Source organism: Branchiostoma floridae, chromosome 2, assembly GCF_000003815.2.
Source record: "Branchiostoma floridae strain S238N-H82 chromosome 2, Bfl_VNyyK, whole genome shotgun sequence".
Classification (NCBI taxonomy): domain Eukaryota; kingdom Metazoa; phylum Chordata; class Leptocardii; order Amphioxiformes; family Branchiostomatidae; genus Branchiostoma; species Branchiostoma floridae.
In genome coordinates, this window is record NC_049980.1 from 2,872,917 (window position 1) to 2,887,471 (window position 14,555).

Below are 14,555 nucleotides of genomic sequence, written 5' to 3' on the forward strand. Positions count from 1 at the left end.
TTGAAAGTATACAAAATGTAGTATCAAAGGAATTTGTATGCTTCATACTGTGAGGTTGGATAGACAATATGATGATAACATTAATGAGCCACATTTTTTACCTTTTGTATATGGTTCAAAAGGCCTTCCCTCACTGTTTTTTTTGTGGTTATAGCAAATGATCAAGCATTATGACTAACTGTCTATGAACCTTTATTACAATATGATATTGAAAACACCTAGTATACCAGATGCATTTCAGTTTTGCATTGCTAATTTGTAGGATCTTTCTGGTTGAAATCTGAAAGAAAGAAAAAGAGAATCCTTACCTACCTACCAAATTTTGTCTAGACCATAACTGGAAACACAGCACAGTTTTTGTCTAGACCCAAGGTACTGTTGTCATACAAGTCACATACATTTAATTTGTTGACAGAAGATTGATGAATTGATGAATTCAACAATGTACTCAAACTAGGGGATGGTACTGGTACAAAATGTTTTTTTTTTCCTGTTGGACCGGACCTGAAAAAATTCAGTAACCGGATGTTGGACTGAATATAAGAAAATGAACAGGTTATATATACTGGCACTACGTGTTTTCGGGCTTATTGGTCCAAGAATATCACGAGCGAAGTAGAGGAGAGTTGATAGTTTCTTTGGTCAAATTTTACAAATTTACTAAATTTTCTGTACCAGTACCCACACCTAACCAAGGCTAGGCAGGATGTATGTATAATAATATGTACATATCTGTATGTAGACATTGTCAGACCACCAAATGCACGGCTACATTTATTGCATACTCATTATACATTTTCCAATCAAGCTCATTCTTGGTGGGAAGTAATTGTTCAGTCTCAAAATACAGTCCCAATGCGTGTTGGTCTAGTAAGGCCATGTTGATTTGATTATATGGATGACATCCGCGCTCGCATAAATTTTTGACAAAAAAAAAAAAAAAAAGAGTTTTCGACCTCACAGTAACTAATGCCAAAAATAAGTCTAAGACTAAGATGTGAAAGGACAGAAAGAAAGAAAAAAACCTATTGTTGGTATGTACTATAGGGGTAGGTACCATTACAGGAAATTCAGGTATAGATCCCATTCAGGTCCAGAGGATCAGGTCCGGACCTGAACCTGGACCTGATTGTGGAAACTTGAACATCCCATTTTCATGTAATCAATGCTATCTGTTTCTTTGACTGTAGAAACTTGGTACAAATGACTATAAAGTCTACTCGACTTCGCTTTTATTGTATTCTTGCCCCGGTAAGACCCCAAACACCTGCCGATATAGTGTGTCCATTTTCTAATTGGCGTTTTCTTTTTCGGATCGGTCCAAGAAGAAGAAAAAAAACGTCTTACACCCGTACTGGTCCCTACACCTAACTGTTGGTATACCATACTAAGTGTTTTTAGTCCTATGTTCAACCTTCCTTCATAACCACTTAGATTTCATACTGAATGCATCTTTTTTGTTTTTGCCAAATTTTTTATTTGCTCACTCGCATCAGTTTTGGAGTTTCCAGAGGATATCATCCATATAATCAAATCAACATGGCCTAAGTTGCTAAAGATTGTATGTCTCTTTTTTGTGCTGATCAAAGTTGTGAAATGATGTTAAATGAGAAATGATCAAAGTTGTGAAATGATGTTAATGAGAAATGGAGATGTTTTAGTAATGAATTTAGATTACTATAAACTTACTTACAATTAGAAAGTGTAAAAATTTATGTACTATACAAACAGGCCTTTTATTCTTGGACAATTTTAATCAAACATTTTAGATTAACTACATGTATATGAACTGATATTTGTAAGTATGATATATCAAAGGATAATGAATATGTAAGGTTGCAATTCCATGTCTTCAGGAACAAAGGCAATTCTGCTCTGAGCCAGAATTCCAGGATGAAATAAACAAAAAAATGTTGTATTCTACTCAGTAAAAACCAAACGATTCTGGTTCAGGGGCCCCAATTTCTGGCTCGGTGGCCCAGAAAATTCTATCAGAATTCTGCAGAATTTGCTTTGTTCCTGGAGACATCTAATTGCAACCCAAATATTATCCTTTAACATAATCATACTTTAACCAATTGCAAATTCATTGATATTTAATCTATTCTGAAATTATTAAGGTTTTCCAGACTGACTTTTTGTCCGGAATTATTCTGTTGTAGTCAAATATTGCAGGACAACAATGTGTAAACATAACCTAGAATTAATAAGTTAAAGTGATTCTATATTATAGTTTGTAGACATGTAGCATAAGGCCAAGGGTCTGTAAAATGTAAAACATACATACAAACATAACCTGGGGTTATGTGAAATTTTGCACCAAATGTCAAATCTACATGCTTGGCTTTTATTGCAGCACCTAGCAAACTGCTGTTTCCTGACCTTGCACTGAGTTTATACAAAATCCTACCTATTTGTGCTGTGCTACTTAATTAACTGTGATGTCCTTGCTACAATGTAATTGTCATCAATCAATCAATGATTTTGTCCAAGAAGTGAGGTTGGCAAGAGATGGTTATCTCTAGACATGCCTTCTAACTATTCAGTAAGAGATCAGAGGATGACTGTAGCTCGTCCATCGCACGCCTTATACTACAGTGATAGATCTTGCTGTGATACATTCCATTGCCAGTGTGCGCCGGAAGCTGTGGTATATCTTGTATGAGGCATTTGCTGCCGCATTGCCCAACAAAATAGTGTTGATGATTTGTAATCTATATATTTGGAAAAGCTAAAGATGTTTTCTGATTAAATGTTGTGCAGTACCTTCTTCTGCATTTAAGTATCAATAAAATCATTGTATTGGAATCAGGGTGCAGTTTCTGTATTCTAAGTTCACACATGAAAGACAGCACTGGAGCTAACCTACAAAAAAAATGCTCACCCCTAAAGCAAACAAACTTCAAAAAGTCCTATAAATGTCTGTGTGTGAAAAACTAAGAAAGGGCATAGGCAAAGCCATTTATTATACACCAGGTAAGTAAGCAGGCAGGTCCCATACCAAATTTGAGGTTAATACTCCTCAAGTACAGGACAGGGCTGGGTACCGGTACAGAAAATTCAGGTCCAGGTCCGGTTCAGGTCCAAAGGATCAGGTCCGGACCTGAACCTGGACCTGATGCAGTATGACTCATACCAATGGTCCATTTTACTACAAAGAAATCTGTTTGGTGGAGTATAAGACTTACACTGGCGTCTTAAAATCCTACAACGCTAACTGCACCTGTACGATTGACTGTAAAACTTGGTAAAAATGACTATAAACTCTACTCTACTTCACTCTTGTTATTTTCTTCCACCTGCAAGCGCCAAAACGTGTGAATGCCTGATCAAATAATATGTTAATTTTCTAACCGGTCCAACATCCGGTTCACCTAATTTTTTCAGGTCCGGTTTTTCTGGACCGGTCCAATAAGAAAAACCGGTTTTGTACCGGTATGCTGTACCGATAACCAGCCCTACTCCAGGAGGGAGGGTCACCTCCTGAAGTAGTACATTCATTAAGATTGACTGGGTTACTACTAGGGGTGCCATGGGTACCAGACTTAGTATAGTGTACTGCTACAAAACCAGACAAATTCCCTGTGTGAGAATTGACTCTTCCGCTGACGGCTTGTTCTCACTGAAATGTAAATAAGTGTGGCAATAAAACTGTTGCCATGGCGATGGTTTTATTTTCATAAGTATTCATTATTCTTTAGGTGTGTTGTATTTGTGTTCTATCCTTTCGCATAGCTATATGTATGAAGATTGTTTTACGCGATGGATATTTGTAGGGTATTGCTGCTAACAAGAAATGTGACCTCTTATGACGAGTGCCCTATCATAAATGTTTCTCATTGATTATACAACTGAATTCCTGATTTTCTCATAAATCATGTAAATGAGCCCCTAATTTGCATGACTCACGTCCGCATCGCAAGAATGGATTTTTTGTCATTCAACACTACAAAAGCAATGTCTCATTAATTATGTAAATTAGGTACCGCTTTGCATGCTTGATGTCTGTCGATATTTCTCTCTTTTCTGGTTACATATGTCATGTTTAAGTGCCCTAGTAGTAATGAAATACTGTGGCTTTATAATAAAATGTGCTCATTAAGTATGCAAATTAGCCCCTGGTTTGCATTAATAACTCTTATAATTATTTATGGAAGGCATCTCCAAAGTTATCTACATATCAAAAATCACGATGATCCGTCAACCCCTTCCAGAGTTATTCCTTTTCAAAAGGATGGTGCAATTACGCATGCGCGAACGAATTTCTGTGGAATTTCGGGAATCGGATATATCCTTAACACACACTCACTCACTCTGGCGAGCTCGCTCGGAATCTCCACATTAACAGTAAGCCTAATATTTCTCTCTTTTGGAGTTACATATTGCATACCTTTAAGCATTCTAACATGAAAGGCAGTGTATTTAGAAACTGTTGTCAGTAAATTAGCCCCTAATTTGCACGGTTAGCATTTAATTATGTGCTGCAACTCTAAAGCTATCTTTATTCCAAATATCATGATCTGTCAACCCAATCCCGAGTTATTTCCCTCTAAAGGGATGATGCAACTACACAAAATTCTAATGAGAGAGACAGGGAGAGAGAGAGAGAGAGAGATTCGGGCGCAACGCAACCTTGTCGCCTGATAACCCAAATCATACCGTCTATGATCGTTTGGGACATAATGCGACCTAGTGTCCTGATGACCTTTCTCCCAGGTTCACCCGCTTTCTTCCAGGTTCACTCGCTTTCTCCCAGGTTCTACCGCTTTCTCCCATATTCTGCTGCTTTTTCCCAGGTTCTACTACTTTGTGCCAGATTCTCCTCCTTTCTCTCATATTCTCCTGGTTTACACTTGGAAAGTAATCTGAATATCATTCTTCCTATTTGTCCTGATTTACATAAATGTACGAAAGACCTTTGGGACAAAACCTGTTTTAGCGAAGGAGCTGTATGCTCACAGCAAAGGGGCTGCCTGCTCGGCGAAGGAGCTGTGTGCTCACAGCGAATGGGCTGCGTGCTCGGCGAACGAGCTGTGTGCTCACAGCAAAGGGGCTGTGTGTTCGGCGAAGTACCTGTGTGCTCACAGCGAAAGAGTTGTGTGCTCACAGCGAAGGGGCTATTACACCAGGCTGAAGTTGGCCACCGATTGGTAGCCGCTGATCCAGCCGCCGATTCGTCATTAGACAAAACATAGCATCCCATTCAGACGCCCATTCGAAGAAACTGATAATTCCTAATTTCCTTAAATGGATATCAAGAACTGCTGGATGTTGTCTATAACCACCAAATATATGTAGAGTCCATTCCAAGACACCATGAGGGTTTTTAGGCGATATTTATAATTAGTCTGAATTATTTTGAATAAAAGAATATCTGAGCCACAATAATTAAATCATTTTCAAAAAATTGACTAAGAAAATACTCATTTATTTGAATTTCTTTGAATATTTTAGAAACATTTTGAAAGTAACTGTACAAAAATATCTTTATTTAGAATAAATGTGAAACCTCTCTGTGATTATTTCACAAATATTTACAAAAAATGGTAAACCTGGCCAAATGGTATACATGTAATTAGTTTATTGGCCCCATAAAAGTAAGCCCTATTGTTGCATCTGTGTGAATCGCTATCTTCCCAGCCCACTGAACCATTTACAAAAAATGGTAGAAAATGGTAAATAATGGTAGAATGCTGTTATAATTATTTAGAAACCATTAGTATCCAATTCCACACCATGAATATTTCCAAAGTTTTACAGGACCAGGGAAATATTTATAAAGTTGAAACAGTGTTAAAAATATTTCTGAAGTATCAAATGTCCTTAAGACATATAATTACAAAACTTTAAAATCAATTCTAAACAATGGCAACAAACATTCGCATGGTGTCTTGGAATGGACTCTATGTATAAACATAAATAATAACAGAAAGTATTATATCAACGATTAAGCACAAATAATAGGCCCAATTGGCGGTCAACTTCAGCCTGGTCTAGAATCGGCTGCCATACGGCTTGTATGTAGAATGTGAATTTTTAAGACGAATTTAGATAGCTCCTACCCTAACGTATCAAACGAAAAGTATCAAATCTTACGGGCCGAATTTAATTAATGAAATAGACAGGAATTAACTAATAGGAAATAACCAAGCAAAGGGGCGTTAAAATCGGCTGCCGTATGGGGAACTAAAACTGAGTTGAAGCAGTTTGGTCTATAAGAAATCGGCACTGAGCTCTAGTTCATTAATAGTATATAAGCTATCTAAGTTCCTCTTAAATGTTAACGGGTCACGTTTAGATAAGTAGCAGATTGCACTACAAGCCATAAGGCAGCCGATTTTAGCGCACCCTTTGCTTAGGTATTTCCTATTAGTTAATTCCCCTCTAGTTGAATCAAATCCGGCCGGTAAGATTTGATACTTCTTTTGAATACGTTAGGGTATGTGCTAACTAAATTCGTCTCAAAATTCACGGGCCACGTTTAGTTAAGTAGCAGATTGCTCTACAAGCAGTATGGCAGCCGATTCTAGACCAGGCTGAAGTTGGCCGCCGATTGGGCCTATTGTTTGTGCTTAATCATTGATATGATATTTTCTGTAATCATTTAATATGTTTATATACACATACATTGGCTGGTAATAGACAATATCCAGCAGTTCTTGATATCCATTTAAGCGTTTAAAGGAAATTAGGAATTTTTAGTTTCTTTAGTTTCTTCGAATGGGCGTCTGAATGGGATGCTATGATTTGTCTAATGATGAATCGGCGGCTGGATCGGCGGCTACCAATCGATGGCCAACTTCAGCCTGGTGTAATAGCCCCTTCGCTGTGAGCACACAGCTCTTTCGCTGTGAGCACACAGGTACTTCGCCGACCACACAGTCCCTTCGCTGTGAGCACACAGCTCGTTCGCCGAGCACGCAGCCCATTCACTGTGAGCACACAAATCTTTCGCCGAGCACGCAGCCCCTTTGCTGTGAGCACACAGCTCCTTCACAAAAACAGGTTTTGTCCCAAAGGTCCTTCGTATAAATCAAATATTAAATGGGAACATTACATGCTCCCGTAGCCACCAGTGGTTGCTTGTTATTTGCCCCTAAACGGGTTTACAGAAAAGGCTGGGCTGTGTACCAGGGCTGTCTACCTGGGCTGGCTATCATATCTGGCTATCATGTCAAGCTGTTTTAGCAGTAGGGGTTGTTTGTACTCAATGAAGAAGCTATGTGTGAAGCTATTGTGTGTGTTACATAACCCAGAGGTTCTGGGTTCAAATCAGTTGATATGCCACCGATCTTGTACCCTTGGGAAGGGCTATTAACACGACTTATTGGGCTGATTGGATTAGTCTTAGGACTGGTGGCTAGTTGGTCCAAGGCGTCCAGGAGAGGTTCTTTAGGCACGATCTACGCACAGTTTTTCCCAATATCGGCGAGCCTACAACCTCTCGCCGACAGCTTTTTTTCATCGTCTAGATGGAACTACTTTATCGCCATTACGATATCGGGAAAATTTCTCCCGAAAGGTCCGGACCATTCGTACAATACCTTACCGATAGCTTAGCAGGGGTCCCCGACAGCTTCGCGTGCATGTAGATGCTTCCCGACTTCGGGAAGGCTCATTAGCAAATAACGCCATTTGGAAAATCTATATGTTTATGACTGCTATATGTTTATGACTGCAAGCGCCATGGGTGTCCGGCCCCCTACGTTCTAGATCCCTCCCGACATATCCACAGATATCGGTAAAAACTGTGTGTAGATTGGGCCTTAGTGGCTGTCAGGGTCCAGGCTTCTGCGACATACATTAGGATCGACAATTGAATTGTGAGGAGCTTTAAAAAAGCGTTGCTAAAAAGTGCAAGGGTCTGGAACTGCTGCCATTCGGTGCTAACTCAGATGACCTCAATACGACAGCAATTACCCCAGGTGTGGCCATAGGACTTTAAGAGCTTGTGACAGGTCAAAAGGACTATAAATATGAAAACTAGACATTAAAAACGCGTTTTCCTTGGCGAGGTGATAAAAACTTGTTTTCAACAAGAGAACCATGTACTTTTTTTCTTAAATGTGCATCTCAACTGAATAAAGCTAGGTTTGCTGCAGCTTTTTTGCATATATTCTGAAATTATGGTTTCTATGTGTCACAAGCTCTTTAAGATACGCCAAAAAGTAGTTACTCAAGCAACTGGATATGGTTTTGAAACGGTCAGACGTTTCGGATAGAATCCACTATCCTTCATCAGTGACACATAGGACTTAAGGTTTTGAACCACTTACATTGGGGAGTAAGGGCCACTAGTCTTTTCCGTAAGTGTGGTGGGTTCTTTGCCCTATCTGAGGGAGGGCCCTTACCGAAGCTAGGTCTTTCTCTACTCTAGTAAAGGGATTAAAGTCGTGTTAAGAGCCCTTCCCAAACGCATAAGATCAGTGTCATATCGACTGATTCGAACCTAGAACCTCTGGGTTATGTAACATACACAGCTCCTTCAAACACAGCTCCTTCACACACAGCCCGTTCACACACTGCCACTTCACACAGCTCTTTCTCATAATAACACACAGATCCTTCAGACACAGCTTCTTCGCTGAGCAAAAACAGCCCCTACTGCTAAAACAGCTTTTGTCCCAATGGGCTTTCGTAGGTCCAAGTAGTCTGACGTGATAGCCAGCCCAGGTAGACAGCCCAGGTAGACAGCCCAGCCTTTTCTGTAAACCCCCCCTTAAACTATGCCTCGAGTATGTTGTGAGTTGATACCGTATGTCTGTAGGACTTCATGAGACCTGGAAACGATTAGATTTGCCCCCCCCCCCTAGCAATTTGTTACGGTACCTGTTTTGATATCTCGAGTTCTGGACATGCTGTGGTCGTGATATTTGAGCGGTAGATAGCTCTTGTGACTGAGAGTAAGTGGCGTGGTCTGGGCCCCCTAGCGGCTTGTTTTGGAACTGCAGGGACCGGTTGAGTGTCAGACTTTGAGAGATGATAACTCAAGAAAGGGTCATGGTTTTTGTTATATAGATAGCTTACTTAGTAAGTGATGCATAATATAGTTAAATCTTAAATGCCAGTTTGAGTCAAATCTGCATAATCAATGAGGACATTTTCTAAACCTGCTCTGTTGCATTATAGGACTATTGCAACATGTGGCATTTGTAAATGAGAAAGAGAAGAATATTGATAGATAAATATTTTGCAAATAAAGGCCTAACTTGTGAAGACATCAATGAGAAAGTGCTACAATGCAATTGTCGTTTGTGGCATTTGAAAGTTTTATACACGTTAACATCATTATATATTCATAATGAGGACCTCATTTGCATACAATATCAGAAAATGTGCTGTGTAGTTGTAGAAGATCAGTTGGATATTGTAAAATTGGCCATGAGTAAAGTTGCCAACTTGATAAAACTAATGCCACACTATTATCACTTTTACTACACAAATGAAATTCTCGAATTAAGGGTTAATGACCCGCCCCGAGGTGTACATGTATATGGTGTGATAAACGCCTGGTCCTTTGCTATAACCACCGAATGAAACCACTGAGTGAGCGAAGCAAAGTGAACGAGGTGGTTTTATGAGGTGGTTATAGCAAAGGACCAGGCGTTATCACACCATATACACTGAGGAACAGGTGTTGATACACCTGTTTTGTCCTCCCTTCCACTTGTTTTTGCATGTGGTGAATTCAAATAAAGAAATAAATAGATAAAGAAACAGGCGTGTCATTAACGTTATTACCTTCGCCAAGAAGGTTATATTTTCGGTAAAGGCCTCGTGTTGTGTCCCTATATGAAGATCAACAGCATATAAGTAGAGTAGCTGTTGATGAATTTTTATGATATTTGGTATTTGAGTAGCGGTTGTGGAAACGAAGGTCGTGTTCGAAATGGTTGGCGTAGCACTTTCCGTCGGAACGGCAGCGGGCTGAGTGTGTGCGTCCGCTTTTTTTGTAGAATTTATAACTCGAGACGTTGTGGATGGTTTTGCATGATATTTGGTGGATAGGTAGAGTTTGGAAAAAGGAAGGTCAAATCCGATGATGGGCCTCCTAGCGGCGAGTTATTGTGTTGCAGCGGAGGTTCAAAGTTGGAGGTACGTGTTCCTCATGTGCCATCTTTATGATTTTTGGGTAGTGGATACGACTTAGGGCGAAAGATCCATCGGGCGAAACGTCCGTAAACCTTTTGGGCAGGGAGTAAGTCGTGCAAGTTTGCCCCCCTCGCGACCCTTTTTAAAACTGCAGGGGCCGATTTTGTTTTAGACTTTAAAAGGGAATAACTCAAGCACTAGTTCATTCATTTGAATTATTTTTGTCTGAAAGGCACAAGATAGTAATCTACTTGGAGAGATGCATAAAATTATAATCAGTTGACAATTATCAGAGTTTTCTATATTCTGTTAAACCATCTCATTATCGAAGGACACATCTGTTTCTCACATGCTCAGCCCAGCCCGAGAGTCTAGATTACATCATTCAGCTGACCATTCCATTTTCAGCAGCGGGTGGGGAATTGTACATATTATACAGAAACATTATTTGAACTCAGTCTTTGACATTTTATCCACAAGCTGGCCATTCTGTTGTGTTTTGTATAGGAGTTCTGTGAGTAGTTTTGTAGGTGTTAACTCATTCAGGCTACTGAATGAACACAAGACATGTCAGGTGCAGTAGATGAAAAAAGGGAATAATTTGGCTAAATTTGCCAAGAGATTTCACAGATTTAGCAGTGTATCCAGCGTCAGCCGGTCAGTTCACTCATAGGCCAATTAACCCCTACTGGGCTTTTATTCCTAACTTGGCCAAGGCCCCTTATCATCATTTAAGATTCGGCCAGGAAGAAGTCTGGTAGAGACTACATGATTTTGAACAAGAACTATGAAAGTTGCGCTGGAAGGTATCACAACAGTGTACATAATTTTATTACTCTGTGACACTGGAGGGTAACCTCCAGTAACAGAGTCTTGTAATTACTTTGTGCGTTGAGTGTTCGCACCTATATCTCTATGTTCCGTATGCCGCAATCGCATGTGGATTGGCATGTCGTCTGTACTTGGTTGGGAAATGATGCACCTTATTTTTTTTTCGCCGTAGCTGTTTTTATTATGGATGTAATAATTTCAGAAATCACCCCTACGTCTTCGGTTTATTGGTCCAGGTCTTCGTTATGATTGTGCTTGTGGTAACTAGATACCGTCAAGCAGATGTTGTCCTCGTCAGAAATTGACAACCGCTGTGCTACCTCGTACCCGGGAAAGGTAGGCATTTGATTGACAGGAGTCATTAAAGGAACACACAGGAAAGTACATTCCAGAACAGCTGTTGGAGATGAACTCTGCGATAAGGTTTTGTCAACAACTCGGGAATAAGCAGACACTAACGTGAACACACAATTTTAACCCAGTGAAGCTAGGCTCCCTCAGGTGTAGGGTATGCAGACGCAGACTTAGCGATAAGGGGCCAGAATATGTACGAGGACAGAGGCGGTTATGGGTACATGGCTCATGTCCCTATCCAGAGCTTGACATGCAAGTCAAGCAGATATAGGGACACTGGTGACATTGTGACGATCTCCAAGCAAACGTTGGGTAGCACTACACCACGGAACAGGTACGTGCACTAGCACGTACCATATCAACAGCTCGTTTCTACACATGAATTCTGGAGCAGTGTTAGTTTTCGCAGACTCCCACTGATCATAATATTCATATATGTAAACACCGAGTCATACACCACGGAAAACATCACAACCAACATACACCATAATTAGGTCACAGAGTTTGTTACCTACGGTCACTTGTTGTAATTGCAAAGAATAACGAATTTAGCAAAAAATATCGATCTATGTCAATTGTGCAAATAAGACCTAAAAAAAAGGAGAAAATACTATAATTTCGTATTGGTATATTGTGTCTATAGCTACCTTGTCCCCCCCCCCCCCCCTCAAGACATAGATCATGTAAATTAGAGCCTCAGTAACAACTTGTGAGGAAATGCTAGCCTGGTATCCAGGCGTAATATAGCTTCCGAGTCTCTTCTCTCCTCTCTGGCAATGAGGAGAGAAGAGACTCGGAAGCTATATTACGGCTGGATACCAGGCTAAGGAAATGCTACAAGACTGCCAAGAGGATTTTAACCTTACAACCTGATTTCTTACAACGTGAATGTACTTGAAGCTATTATATTCTGATATTACATCTTCTTTTGACAATAAACCTGCCACCCGGGGTACTTTCATTTGAATGATAGAAATCCAACATTTGACAGTCTATTGTCGCATGAAAATATTATAATATTGCAAGGAGTGTAGCTTAAATCACTTGACATGTTCGATCCTATTCTTCAACTATGACAGTTTTATGTGATTTTTTTCTCATCAAATTCCTTAAAGAAATAAGTGCAAGAAGGGAAAACATACTCATTCTACTGGGCATGTTGTATGTCAGTAACTGTTTATTGCACATGGGTTAAAGACTCAGTCTGTCATAGCATATTAATTATGACATTTCCAACTTTCCTACCACAACTATGTTAGTATTTACATCGTCTATTATGCCATGTTTCTCACTACATTGTCTTTAATGGGTGTACGTGAAAAAAGCTAAACGTTTTCAAGCAGTCATCAGTTTTTGTTATTGTGCATTCTTAAGTTGGTGTACCTGGAAGAAGTAAGACTGCTAATATTGCATTCAATCAAAAAAACTGACCATAACATGCTTTCACACTACCACAAGATTCTTAATTTAGCTACATGTATCTGTAAAAAAATACACCAGTTTGGAAACGTTACACCATACAAATGTATATACTTGATACAATATTTTGGAGCTGATATTTTTATGCTTTTTTTTTTCTTTAAGAAAACTGTACATTCGGAAACACATTGGAAAGTTTCATGAGGGCTTCATGCATAACTGTTGAGAAACTGTGCCTTGAGTTTGAACCATCACAGGGAGATGTACATGCTACAGAAATGGGTACATGCGTGATACTCCGACAGGTAGGACACTCAGATACAACAACTATAACTCCATAACCTATCTTTCCCAGCTGTTATGTCAGGATGGACCTCCGTCATTGTAGTACATTAGAACTGAGATATGACTAAAAACTTACATTAATTTAATCGCTCAGAAAAACGTTACCTGTAACTCTACTTGGAATTTCAAAGCTGCACTTGTGTACTAAATGGTGACGAAATGATCTTAATGTATATAACGTTACTAACTATGAGCAGGTACATTTTGTACATATACTTGATATTAGAACATGCCAATGATAATCTCTACTTCTCTAAAAACATGATAATTATACCCTTCAAACAAGTCATGTACAAGTACAGCACTAATAAACTAATAATCACCCTTAATATATCATGATCTACTTGTCACAGGGAGGCTCTATCTCGATGCTTTCAAGTGGAGTGAAATGTCATCACGCAAGACAGAATAAATGAAATTCGTAAAAAACGAATAGACAAAAAAAATTCTAATGCCACTTCTTAATGCCGCTGTCATCACGGTGTCTAAACATACAGCTTTGTATTGCTGACCAAGGTCTACTTAATGAAACTACACTTGCTCAGTTACGTTTACATTAAAATCTGCATGCCTACCTTCAAGTATAGATTGAAGTAATAAGAGAGTGGTCAAAAAGCAATGCAAGAATTAGTTATTTTATAACATGCTCCATTTTAGCGAATGAGTTGAAATTTGGCACAAAGTTAGGTAATGGTACTTATCCTCGAGAGAGAGAGAAATTTAATCATTCTGTTGTTGAGACTTTAAGAGCAACTTAGTAATTATCTTAAAATGGCTGCTCCTATAGTAATAATTTCAAAATGACTGCCCCTATGTAAGTCTGTAGGAAGCTTTTAAAGGAATAGAACATGCTAAATTTATATAGGGAGGTTCAATTGAAAATTCTCTGACCCACTTACAAGTATTGCAAACTGCACAGACTGTAACTGTGATGTACCAATATTCATATCTCATTATGCCACATACTGATTTCGGAAGTTTTTACTTTTTCATTGCTGGAGTGGAGTGAGGTTCAGATTTGAAATCAAAGTGGTCATCAGGGTCATAGGCATGCAGTTTGGGTTGATTAAAGTTGAATACTTTTCAACCACGAGAAAGGAAGTTTAATACATTTTTTTGGTTGTTGATGACCATTACGTTTTGTTTCTCATACTTCATGGAAGAGTAGTTTACAAATACCATCGTCAACACATTGGAGAACTCGAGTTCCACGACCTCATACCTTCGCCATATGAAATTAACCTTTTTGAGTGAAGAATTGTAAATTTTCACAAGCATTATGCAAAGAAGGTCCTCATTTGCATAAATTGTTATAGGTGATCATCTTCTCCACCTAAATAGCATATCAAGCTGTTGTAGTGAGTGCAACAGCCTACATGGTAGAGAAGCTACATTCTTCATGTTTGGGAAAAATGAAAATAAGGGAGACAACTGCACACTTCTGGCCTACTACCGCACCCTTCATGGATTGTAGTGGATTTGTAGACTTTCCTCATTAACTATGCAAATTTGCT